At 48.2% G+C, this 13,275-nt stretch overlaps 1 non-coding gene across 1 annotated transcript; it reads left to right on the top strand.

Moving 5' to 3' along the window:
- The first annotated feature begins 12,094 nt into the window (after positions 1 to 12,094).
- On the top strand, positions 12,095 to 12,233 carry LOC114805591. The gene has a single exon (XR_003753562.1). It is a non-coding gene; the product is annotated as a small nucleolar RNA SNORA7 (small nucleolar RNA).
- The last annotated feature ends 1,042 nt before the right edge of the window (positions 12,234 to 13,275 follow it).

The raw sequence follows: 13,275 nt of genomic DNA, 5'->3' as shown, positions 1-13,275 counted from the left end.
GACTTACAATGGGCTTGTCAAAGTAGCAGAGTTAGGAAAGACAGAACTCTTCCAGAGTGTTGAGATAAGGGGGAGACTCCGTTAAACGTGGGAGAGCCACCCAGCACAACTCTAGCCAAATATGACATCGCTCGACAAACCAAGATGAGGGTGAAATTCAGGGGCAAGTGGACGGATGGAAGAGTCCGCTCTTCAAATTGCCAGTAGGAGGTTCCGGGTTCAAGGATCTGCTGTGGAGTCACTGGCCGATGACAGCTTGGGGACACATTTAAGGAGATAAGAGGGCTTTGCCGCTACTACTGTTACCAGTAATAATAATTATACTACTTGTTAATTTGCTTCTATTAATAATAAAAATAAGTGTGGCACTTGTTAAGGGTTTACTAGGTGCCAAACACTGTACTAAGCATTGGGGAACTAAGCATATAAGAGAAGCAGGGGGGTCTAGCGGAAAGGTCCTCTGGAAGTCAGAGGACCTGGGTTCTAATCCTGCCTCTGACTGCTGTATGATCTTGAGCAAGTCACTCAATTTCTTTAGGCCTCAGTTATCTCATCTGCAAAATGGGGATTAAATCAAATTCCCTCCTATTTAGATTGTGAGTCCCAAGTGGGCCATGGGACTGTGTCCAACCGGATTAACTTGTACCTACCCCAGAGTTTAGAACAATGAGCTCGTTTAGACTGTGAGCCAGTTATCGGGCAGGGACTGTCTCTATCTGTTGCCGAATCGTACACTCCAAGCGCTGAGTACGGTGTTCTGCACATAGTAAGCGCTCGATAAATACTATTGAACGAATGAACAATGCATAGCACATAGCAATCACTTAGCAAGCACCACAGTTATTCTAATTATTGGGGTAGGTGATGATAATAACAATAATGGTATTTGCTAAGCGCTTACTATGTACCAGACACTGTAGTAAATGATGAGGGGGGATACAAGCAAATCGGGTTGGACACAGTCTCTGTCCCACATGGGGCTCACAGTCTCAATCCCCATTTTACAGTTCAGTTAACTGAGGCTCAGAGAAGTGAAGTGTGTTGCCCAAGGTCACACAGCAGACAAGTGGCAGTTCTGGGATTAGAACCCATGCCCTTCCGACTCCCAGGCCCGTGCTCTATCCGCTACTAAATCAAGCTGCATAATCAGGTTGGGCACGGTCCCCGTCCCACATGGGTCTCACAGTCTAAGTAAGCGGGAATAGGATTTAATCTTCATTTTACAGACGAGGTAACCGAGGCACAGAGAAGTGAAGTGACTTGCCCGAGGTCACACAGCAGACCAGTGGCGGGCTTTTGCTTCCCTGCCTCTTTTGGCCCATCCGGCTGCTCTCAGTATCTCCCTCTCTATCTATGGCTGTGAGAACTTGCCAGGGGGGGAACAAGATCCGTCGGAGGAATTAGAAGATGTAATCCTACCGGGGTCTAGCGCCCGTGTCATGGAGACGCGTCAGATCAAGGGAGAGCTTCAGCAGCTGGGGCTGGAACAGATGTTCTCCAGGCGGGCCCTGCGAGACCAAGAGGCAGCAAAGAACACGGGTCGAGTTTCGCGGCTGAGAGGGAAGAGGAGACAAGGGGCGGGGGGGGAGAAGAGTGTGTTTGGTTCCAGGAGCGCTGTCAGGCTCGAAGGACAGGCGGAACTCAAGGCCTCCTTACCACCCCTGAAGTTGGGACAGGCAACATCCTTTTATAATAATAATGTTGGTATTTGTGAAGCGCTTACTATGTGCAGAGCACCGTTCTAAGAGCTGGGGTAGATACAGGGTGATCAGGTTGTCCCACGTGGGGCTCACAGTTTTAATCCCCATTTTACAGATGAGGTAACTGAGGCCCAGAGAAGTGAAGTGACTTGCCCACGGTCACACAGCTGACCAGTGGCAGAGCCGGGATTCAAACCCATGACCTCTGACTGTCAAGCCCAGGCTCTTTCCCCCTGAGCCACGCTGTTTCTCTTTTAGCCCCCAAATGGGCCCTTTGGGCCTGCTTCGGAACAGCATGCACTGTGGGCAGGGAATGTATCTGTTTATTGTAGTATTGAACTCTCCCGAGCGCTTAGTACAGTGTTCTGCACACAGTAAATGCTCAATAAATATGGTTGAATGAATGAATGAATGCCTTAGGACCCCTGCCTCTGACTCCCTTCCACCCCCTCATCCCATCGGGCTCTCTGGAATCTGGGCCCGAGCACTTTGAAAGATGCAGCTCCACTAACAGAAGCGTGAAATCTTCCAGGAAATTCCCCTCCCTCTACCCCTCAACTTCCCACCAGGCTGCTGAGCTTTATTATTGCGATTATTATTAGTAATAATAATAATCATAATCATTATCGTATTTGTTAAGTGATGATGATTATGATGGTATTTGTTAAACCCTTACTATGTGCCGAGCCCTGTTCTTAGCACGGGGGTAGTTATAAGATAATCTGGTTGGACATAGTCCCCGTGCCACATACATTCATTCATTCAATCGTATGTAATGGACGCTTACTTGTATGCAGAACACTCTACTAAGCTCTTGAAAAGTACGATTCAGCAACACATAGAGAAAATCCCTGCCCATCAATGGGCTCACAGTCTAGGAGGAGGGAGACGGGCAAAACAAGGAAAGGGGCATCAATATAAATGAATAGAATTATAGGTATCTACGAATCATTAATAAAATAGATGAATAAATATGTACATATAAACACGAGTGCAGTAGGGTGGGGAGGGGATAGAGAAGAGGGAGCAAGTAGGGGATGGGGAAGAGGAGGAGCGGAGGAAAAGGGGGGGCTCACTTGAGGCTCACTGTCTTAATCTCCATTTTACAGATGAGGTAACTGAGGCACAGAAGTGAAGTAGCTTGCCCGAGGTCACACAGCAGACACGCGGCAGAGCTGGGATTAGAACGTATTTCCTCTGACTCCCAGGCCCGTGCTTTTTTCCATCACGGCACCATTATTATCCCCTCCTTCCACGCTCGAGCCCGCAGGACTGTGAGTGATTTAAACGGTGGCGGAGATGCCCGGCCTTGACTAATTTTAGTATTTCAGTGTGGCTGGGAAGAAGCAGAATGGCCTATCAATCAGTCGATCAATGGTATATACCGAGTGTTTACTATGTGCAGAGCATTGTACTAAGTACTTGGAAGAGTTCAGTACAACAGAATTAGCGGGCTTGTTCCCTGCCCGTAACGAGTTTACCGTCTAGAGGGGGACAGAGAGTAATATGAACAAATGAATATTTCGTAATATATAATTTTCAAGATATGTACATAGTGGAAAGAGCAGTGGCCCGGGAGTTAGAGGGCCCACCATTTAACCTTGGGCAAGTCGCTAAACTTTTCTGTGCCTCAGTTACGTCATCTGTAAAATGGAGATTAAAGCTGTGAGCCCCATGCGGGACATGGGCTGTGTCTTACATGATTATCTTGATTCAAACCCGGGGCTTAGGTGAGGGCCATAAAAATGCCATAAAAACAAAAAAGCTTCCTCTAGAATGTAAGCTCTCTGTGGGCAGGGAATGTGTCTAGCAATTCTATTTTATTCTCCCAAGCGTTTTGATGCATTCATTCAATAGTATTTATTGAGCGCTTACTATGTGCAGAGCACTGTACTAAGCACTTGGAATGTACAATTCGGCACCAGATAGAGACAATCCCTGCCTAATGACGAGCTGCACACAGTAAGTGCTCAATAAACACCACCGATGGATTTGTGAAGCTGTGGAAGGGATTGGACTTGCAATGATTGAATAAATACAAATTGAATGAATGAATGATGACCGAGGGGATAACACCCGGAAGATTCCCTCTAATACCAGACTTGTTGAACTCTGTACTTCGGTGTTGTCTTTTATGTTGTTTCAAATTGATATTGTTTGATCTTTCTTACCGTGTTGCCAAACCATTCCCCACCCCGTTTTTAGATTATGGCTGTAAAGCTCCTTAGGGGTAGGGAATGTGTCTGTCAACTCTGTTATGTTGCACTCTCCCAAGAGCTTAGTATAGTGCTCCGCACCCAGTACGTGCTCAATAAATCGTGGCTTAGGGGAAAGAGCACGGGCTTGGGGAGTCGTAGGATGTAGGTTCTAATCCCTGCTCTGCCACTTGTCTGCTGTGTGACCTTGAGCAAGTCACTCAACTTCTCTGTGCCTCAGTTACCTCATCTGGAAAATCGGATGAAGACTGTGAACCCCACATGGGACAACCTGGTTACCTGGTATCTACCCCAGCACCTAGAACAGTGCTCGGCACATAGTAAGTGCTTAACAAATTCTGTCATTTTTATAAATACCACTGACTGATTGATTGTGAGCCCCCGGAGGGCCAAGGACCCTGTTTAACCCTTACTTGCGTATTGATTCCCAACGCGTAATATGGTGCTCTGAACATAGTCATTCAATCATATTTATTGAGCGCTATGCGCAGAGCACCGCACTAAGCACTTGGAATGTGCAATTCGGCAACAGAGACGATCCCTGTCCGACAACGGTCTCACAGTCTAAACGGGGGAGACAGACAACGAAACAAAACAATTAGTCCGGCCTCAATATCATCAAGATAAATAGAATCGTAGGTATATACACGTCATTAACTAAATAAATAGAGTAATAAATAACCTATACAAATATGTACAAGTGCTGTGGGGAGGGAGGAAGGGGGAATGGGGAGGAGGAACAGAGGGAAAGGGAGGGCTCAGTGTGGGAAGGCCTCCCGGAGGAGGTGAGCTCTCAGTAGGGCTTTGAAGAGGGGGAGAGGGAGAGTATTAAATCCCGAATAAATACTGTGACTACTAATTCTACTACTATTACTGCTTCTATTATTACTCCTCCTCCTACTGCTAAACACAAACTCCTCTCCACTGGCTTTAAAGCACGTCACCTTGCCCCCTCCTACTTCACCTTGCTACTCTCCTACTATAATCCAGCCCGGACACTCGGCTCCCCTCATGCCAATCTTCTCACTGTACCTCAATCTCCCCTACCGCTGACCCCTAGCCCCCACATCCTGCCTCTGCTCTGGAACACCCTCCCTCCTCAAATCTGACTGCCCGCCTTCAAAGACTTATTGGACGTTCATCTCCTCCAGGAGACTTTCCCTGTCTAAACCCACCCCCCCCAGGCTTTCCTCTTCTCCCACTCCCTCCTGCATCACCCTGACTTGCTCCCTCTGTTCCTCCCCCCTCCCAGCTCCACAACGCTTACGGACATATCCGTCATTTATTCGTTTATATTAAGGTCCCTCTCTCCCCCACTCAAGACTAGGTGGGGAGATCGAGGGTCTGTCAGATATGAAGGGAGAGGGAGTTCCAGGCCAGAGGCAGGACATAAGCAAGGTGAGATAGATGAGATCAAGGTACAGGGATTAGGTTGGCATTAGACGAGTGAAGGGAGCGGGCTGGGTTGTGGTAGGAAAGAAGCAAGGTAAGGTGGTAGGGGAAAAGGTGATTGAGGGCTTTAAAGCCAGTGGTAAGTAGTTTCTGTTTGATGCTGGGGTGGATGGGGAACCACTGGGGTTCTTGAGGAGTGGGGAATCGTGGCCTGAATGTTTTCGTAGGAAAATGATCTGGGCAGCAGAGGGAAGTATGGGATGGAGAAGGGAAGAGACAGGAGGCAGGGAGGTCAGAAAAGAGGCTGATGCCACGGTCGAGGCAGATAAGGATCAGTGTTTAGATCAGTGTGGTAGCAGATTGGATGGAGAGGAAAGGGCGGATTTTACCATCAAAAAACCCTCCTTACCAACAGCTTTAAAACATTCAATCAGCTCTCCCCCTCCTACTTTACTTCGCCGATTGCTTACCGTAGCCTAGACCACACACTTCTCTCCTCTAGTACCAGTTTACCCACCGTGCCTCCGTCTCATCTCTGTCACCACTCTTCCCTTTCCCACATCTTCCATCTGACCTGGAACTCCCTTCTCCTCCACATAGGACAGACCACCACTCTCCCCACCTTCAAAACCTTATTAAAATCACATCTCCTTCAAAGGATCTTCCCTGATTACACCCCCCCCTTTTGCCCAACTCCTCCACCCTTCTGTGTTATCCTTGTATTTCAATCTGTACCCCTTAAACACGTGATATTCACCCCCCACTTAGCTCCACAGCACTTATTTTTAATGGTATTTGTTAAGAGCTCACTGTGTGCCAGGCACTGTACTAAGCTAATCACCTTGGACGTAGTCTGAATCCCACATGGGACTCACAATCTTGATCCCCATTTTACAGATGAGGTGACCGAGGCACAGAGAAGTGCAATGATTTATCCATGGTCACACGGCAGACAAGTGGAAGGGTGGGGATTAGAACCCAGCTCTTTCTGACTCTCAGGCCTATGCTCTATCCAGTAGACCACACTGCTTTTAGCCATAATTTATTTATATTGTGCATTTCCCCCTCTAGACCGTCAATGCCTTGTGGGGAGGGGCTGTGCTTATGAACTCTGCTGTATTGTACTCCCTCAAGCGCTAAGTACAATGTTCTGCCCAGAGAAAGCACTTAATAAATGCCACTGAATAAAGACCGAGACTATGCCCTGAAGTTGGCTTTCTTAACTGATCAGTTAGAACCCCCGAGTCCCAGTCTAGAACTGCAGCACTGTTGAATCATCATAATAATAATAATTATGGCATTTAAGTGCTTGCTATTGCCAAGCACTGTTCTAAATACTGGGATAGATACAAGGTAATCCAGTTGTCCCATGTGGGGCTCACCATCTTAATCCCCATTTTACAGATGAGGAAACTGAGGCACAGAGCAGTTAAGTGACTTGCCCAAGCTAGAGCAAGGATGGAAATTCATTCATTCATTTGTATTTATCGAACACTTACTGTACTCAAAGCACTGTACTAAACACTTGCGAGGGTACAACAATAAACCTTCAAAAATGAACAGTAAATTGGCACAGTACCTTTCAGTTTTACTGGAGTTTACTCAGACTTAGACAAAAGTTGGATTTATTTGGCCATCGTGTGCCTGGATAGCACCTTTCATTCTCTTTTTCTCTCTCTGAGAGCAAATCCCGAAGAGCCCGAGAGCAAATCCTGATGCTGCATGGTGAAAAGAGCACTGATCCACCACCCATCTGCTGCGTGACCTTGAGCAAGTCACTTAACTTCTCTGTGGCTCAGTCGCCTCATCTGTAAAATGGGGATTATGTCTTCCTCCCTCTAACTTAGACCGTGAACACTGTGTGGGACAGGGACCGTGTCTGATTATCTTGTACCTACCCCTGTGCTTAGAACTGGGGTAAGCGCTTAACAAATACCCCACGAAGAAAGAAAAGGTTAGAGCTGCTGAGTGCACGGGGCTAATCAGAAAAACACATCTGGCACACCTGAGCTTCATTCCCTTGATGCACACCTGTGGCTCAGCAAGGGGGAGGCAGAGCGGGTTGGGAGAATTGAAAACAGCTTTCAAGCCTCCTAATTGCTGGAATCACAAACAAGGTTTCTGGTGAATGGAGGTTTTCACCGCGATCTCCCAACAAAGCCCGGGCACCCTCAGACAGGCTCAGAGGGCATGGGAGACCGGAGGAATCTATGATTGAGACCAAAAGCCAGTAAAGCCCTTTTAGAAATGTCAGTGGCTTTCGGAAAGCCTATCTCACCAGATCAGCCCCTGAGAATCACTTTCTACTTCTGGCCTATCTTCTCTCCTGTCACTGGGCCCTCCGGTTCAGAACTGGGAGAAATCGAATCACACTGTCTTTGCTGAAGGGTTGTCCCTCTCTCCCTCATCAGCCGTTATAATGGAGAAGCAGGGCGGCAGGAGAGCCTGGTTCTAATCCCGGCTCGGCCACTTGTCAGCTATGTGACTTTGGAAAAGTGATGGAACTTCCCTGTGCCTCATTTACCTCATCTGTAAAATGGCGATTAAGGCCGAGAGCCCCACGAGGGACAACCTGATTACCGTGTATCTACCCTAGCCCTTAGAACAGAACTTTTTGGCGCATAGTAAGCACTTAACACATACCATCATTATTATTAGACACAATCCCTGTCCCCTAGGGCTCGAAGTCTAAGGGGGAAAGAGAACAAGTATCTTATCAGGTAAGGAAACTAAGGCCTAGAACAGTTGAGTGACTTGCCCAGGGTCTCAGGGCAGGAAAGTGGCAGGACCCAGGTGCCGCGACTTCCAAACCCGCATTCTTTCTACAAGGCCTCGCTGCTTCCTCACACTGCGAAGGAGTATCGTGCTCTGATTCTGGATTTCCTCTCTACACCCTGATCTAAAGTCTAGCTGGGCTCCTTTCCTCAGCTGGCTCCCTCCTTCTTAGTCTGTGAGCCTCGTGCGGTACAGGGACTGTGTCTAACCTGATAGCCTTGTATCTACCTCAGCACTTAAATAGTGGTCGACACACGGTGGGACTTAACAAATACCATCACAAACTCATCCTTGAGCAAGGCTAGCAACAGCTTGATGAGGCCAGTAGGTTTCAAGCTCATATGTAGAGAGACTCCGAAGGAAGGAAACGTAAAAAATAAATGGTGGCATTTGTTAAGCGCTTACTATGTGCAAAGCACCGTTCTAAGCGCTGGGGGATACAAGGTGATCGGGTTGTCCCACGTAGGGCTCACAGTTTTCATCCCCATTTTGCAGATGAGAGAACTGAGGCACAGAGAAGTTAAGTGACTTGCCCAAAGTCACACAGCTGGCAAGCGGCGGAGCTGGGATTAGAACCCACGAGCTCTGACTCCCAAGCCCTGGCTCTTTCCACTGAGCCACGCTGCTTGAACATCCAGAGGCCCTATAAACAGACTCCCTGTGATCCTCCAGTGTTTCTGCAGGGAATCTCTGAGCCTCCAATTTTTTTATGGTATTTATTAAGCACTTATTATGTTCCAGACACTCTACTGAGCACTGGGGTGGATAAAAGCAAATCAGGCGGGACACCTGGGGCTCAAAGTCTTACTCCCAATTTTCCAGATGAGGTAAGTGAGACACAGGGACTTGACTCGCCCAAGTTCATATCAAGGACAAGTGGCAGAGTAGGAATTAGAACCCGGGTCCTTCCGACTCCCAGGCCTGTGCTCTATCTACTAGGCTAGGCTGCTTCTCACTGGGCCACGTTGCTTCTCGCCCTTGAATGCCACTCTCAGGTTAGCGTGAAGACTGACTCTGTGTCTGAGCTGTGGAAGTTGGTGACAGAGCCTTGAATGGCGATACCAAAATGGTGGACATACTAGCTTCTCTTGGAAACAAAATAGTGGACATATTAGCACCTTTTTCCGTGTGCAAGTTGGCCACCTGGAAACTGGACAGTCTGGTATGAAACAACACTACTGGTTGCCTTACCTTCAAGCGGGCACTTGTGGCTTCTGGTGTTCTGTTTGACACGACTCTGGGACTCGGGGGTCTGACCAAAGTTCCCTCTCAAGAAGAACCTCTGCTTTCCTTTCCGCCGCCCTCCGGATCAGTACGTCAGCTGCTGCTCCTTCAAATGCCGTCGAGTCGTTTCCGACCCATAGCGACTCCATATCTTCCCTCCCATCCCCTCATCCTCCCTCCCATCCCCGTAGCACATATGTATATATCTGTATAAACCTGTAATTTACTTATCTATTTATATTAGTGTCTGTCTCCCCCTCTAGTCTGTGAGCTTGCCGTCGGCAGGAATGCGTCCGTTTGTTTTTATATTGTACACTCCCAAGTGCTTAATACAGTGCTTTGCACACAATAAGCACTCAAAAACTACGATCGAATGAATGACTGAATGGACACGCCCTCTTCAAAATGTCCCATTTTCTGTCATAAGGTCATTCTGGTGTGTGTATCCATAGAGTTTTCTCGGTAAAGATAAGAAAGTGGTTTACCACTGCCTTCTTCCGCGCAGCAAAAGCTTGAATCTCAGCCGTTGTCTCTGTTCAGTGTTTTGATCCCTTGATCATCTGCCTTTGACTCTTTCCCATGCCACTGCTGCCTAGCACAGGTGAAGTGACTTTGATGCTTTGGCTTAGACCTTTCCACTATGGGTAGCCCTATATGACATAGGTCTGAGCTTCCTCAGCGTACACAAACTCTCCTGCCGTGAGAGAGCATCAGTTCATCTGGGAGCAGCCGCTGCTAGGACCCCCACATTTCACAGCTCTGACCTTCGTTCAAAAGTGTTTTTTATGATATTTGTTAAGCATTTACTATATTCGAGGCACTGAGTCGAGCACAGGGGTAGATAAAGGTTGGATACAGTCCATGTCCCTCATGGGGCTCAAAGTCTTTTTCAGATGAGGTAACTGAGGCCCAGAGAAATTAAGTCTCTTGTCACACAGCAGACAAATTGCAGAGTCGGGATTAGGATCCAGATTTTGGGGGGTTTTATGCTTTTTTTTTTAGCTCTTACTGTGTGCCAGGCACTGGGATAGATACAAGATAATCATGTTGAGCACATTCCCTGTCCCTCCGGGGGGGGGGGGGTGTCACAGTCTTAATCCCCATTTTACAGACAAGGGAACAGAGGCACAGAGAAGTGAAGTGACTTGCCCAGGGTCACATGGCAGACCAGCAGCAGAGCGGGGGTTAGATTCCAGGTTCTTTTGACTCCCAGGCCTGTCCTGGATCCACTAGGCCATTGTCAGCTGAGTGACTGTGGGCAAGTCACTTAACTTCTCTGTGCCTCAGTTCCCTCATCTGTAAAATAGGGATTAGAAGTGTGTGAGCCCCACGTGGGACAACCTGATTACCCTGTATCTCCCCCAGCGCTTAGAACAGTGCTCGGCACCTAGTAAGCGCTTAACAAATACCAACATTATTAGGCCACGCTTCTTTTCCATTATTCATCATGAGAAGCAGTACAGCCTCGTGGATACCGGACAGGCCTGGGAATCAGAGGATCTTGGCTCTGCCACTTTCCTGCTGTGTAAACTTGGACAAGTCATTTAACTTCTCTGTCCCCCAGTTTCCTCATGTGTAAAATGGGGATTCGAGGCCTGTTCTCCCTCCCTCTTAGGGAACTCCTTGTGGGAATGGAATTGTGTCTAGCCTGAAGTTATCTGCCCTAGTGCTAGGGTAGTGTTTGGTACATAGTCAGTGCTAAACAAATGGCGTCATTATTTTTCTGGATCTGAGAAACCATCCAGGGAGAGAAGGGAAGAATGATGCATACACCGCGGCTAAGAACTCCTAGCTTGCACACTGACACACCCCGCCGAGGCACACGTAGAAGGTGTGGGAAAACCTGACTGAAATGAAGCTTGGCCCCTGAGGACAACTCTCTGCTTTCTGCTCTGGTTTCCCGACTCTTAGAGCCTGGCACCCTCTTCCCGGACGTCAGAGAAAGAGGGAAGGCTCTGCAGTTGAGGAGCACTCCCGCTTCGGCTCTTGGTCGCTGCCGGAGAATCGGGGCGGCTGGTGGGAAGCCCCCGAGGCATTTCTGGGCATTTCAAGGGGTCACGTGGTAAAAATCCTCCTTATGATACAAAAGAGAGAACAGGTCCCAGCAAGCCCAGGAGAGATTCCAGAGGCGGTAACCTGACAAAGGGAAACAGCATGGTCTAGTGGAAAGAGCCCCTGCCTGGGAGTCAGAGGACCTGGGTTCCGATCCCCGTTCCCCACTTACTTGCTGTGCGACTTTGGGCAGGGCATGTAACTTCTCTGGGCCTCAGTTACCGCATCTTTTAAATGGGGATTAAATCCTAATACCTGTACTTAGACTGTCAACTCCATCTGGAAAAGGGATGTATAATAATAATGATAATAAAGGAGAAGAATTGTAGCATTTGTCAAGGGCTTACTAGGTGCCAGGTACTGCGCTAAACGCTGGGGTGGATACAAGCGAATTGGGTTGGACACAGTTCCTGACCCACGCGGGACTCACAGTCTCATCTCCCAATCTGCATATCTTTTTTCTACCCCAGCGGTCAGTACAGAGCTTGGAACATAGTAAGCACTTAACAAATGCCATAATAATAACCCCAATAATAAAGGAACGACTTGCGGTGAAGCTTTCCCCCGATTTAAAGAGAGTCTTTTCAAGGACCGCTCCCTTCCTTCACTTTTCTGTGCCTCTGTTTCTTCAGTTGTAAAGTGGGGAAACCCGTTGTCTCTCCCACTTGGGACCAACAGGCCCGTGTAAGACAGGGACTGTGTATGACTAATTAACTTGCACTTACCCCAGAGCTTCCCCTCTCAGGGTCGCACCTGGAGAGTTTCCAGTCCTCTACCAGTCTCGGCTAAGGGAGGGAGAGTCAAGCAGAGACTTATCCATTCCATTCCTAGCTTGGTCGGTGGCTAGCGAGCGGAAGGCAAATCTGCTACAAGTCAAAACTCACCCGCGCCGGGCAGCAGGAGCGTGGGAGAGAGTCGAGGGCAGAGACTCAAGTTAACCGTGGAAGGCGGCAGTGGTAAACCACTTACAGATTTTTACCAAGAAAACTCTCTGGATACACTGACAGAAAGATGGCCGACGGAGAGTGGGGCATTCTGGGAGAGATGTGTCCTTGGCGTCACTGTGGGTCGGAAACGACTCGACAGCGCTAGAAGAGTCTGCGACACATAGTAGATGCTTAGATAAGCAGCGCGGCAGAGAGGCAGCGTGGCTCAGCGGAAAGAGGACGGGCTTTGGAGTCAGAGGTCACGGGTTCGAATGCCAGCTCTGCCACTTGTCAGCTGTGTGACTGTGCGAGAGTCACTTCACTTCTCTGTGCCTCAGTTACCTCATCTGTAAAATGGGGATTAAGACCGCGAGCCCCACGTGGGACAACCTGATTCCCCTGTGTCTACCCCAGCGTTTAGAACAGTGCTCTGCACGTAGTAAGCGCTTAACAAATACCGGTATTAATATTATTATTATTAATAATGAATACCGGTAAAAAAAACAAAACAGAGGCGGAGTGGGAGATCTATTAGGGCCCTGGGTCTGGTGGACAATGTTTGGACACCTGAACCTCTGAGCACTCGGCACAGAATTCAGGCAGGTGGACCCAGGGTCTTGCAAGCATCTTCTCTCAGAGGAAGTAACTTGGCCTTGGGCAAAGAGCCCAGGCCTATAAAATGGGGATTCGACACCTGTTCTCCTTCCCTCTTATTTTTTATTTTTATTTTTTAAAAGGAATTTGTTAAACATTTACTCTGTGCCAGACATTATACTGGGGTACAGTGCCGGGGTAGATACAAGGCAATTAGATTGGACACAGTCCCCGTCCCACAGAGGGCTCACAGTGTTAATTCCAGTTTTATAGATGAGGTAACTGAGGCACAGAGAGGTCAAGTAATAATAATTGTGGTATTTAAGTGCTTAATATGGGCCAGGCACTGTACTAAGCACTGGAGTAGAATCAAGGTAATCAGGTTGGACACAGTCC

Source organism: Ornithorhynchus anatinus, chromosome 18 (genome assembly GCF_004115215.2).
Source record: "Ornithorhynchus anatinus isolate Pmale09 chromosome 18, mOrnAna1.pri.v4, whole genome shotgun sequence".
Lineage (NCBI taxonomy): Eukaryota > Metazoa > Chordata > Mammalia > Monotremata > Ornithorhynchidae > Ornithorhynchus > Ornithorhynchus anatinus.
The sequence above is the reverse complement of the archived record's forward strand: the minus strand, read 5'-3'. Positions and strand labels throughout refer to the sequence as shown.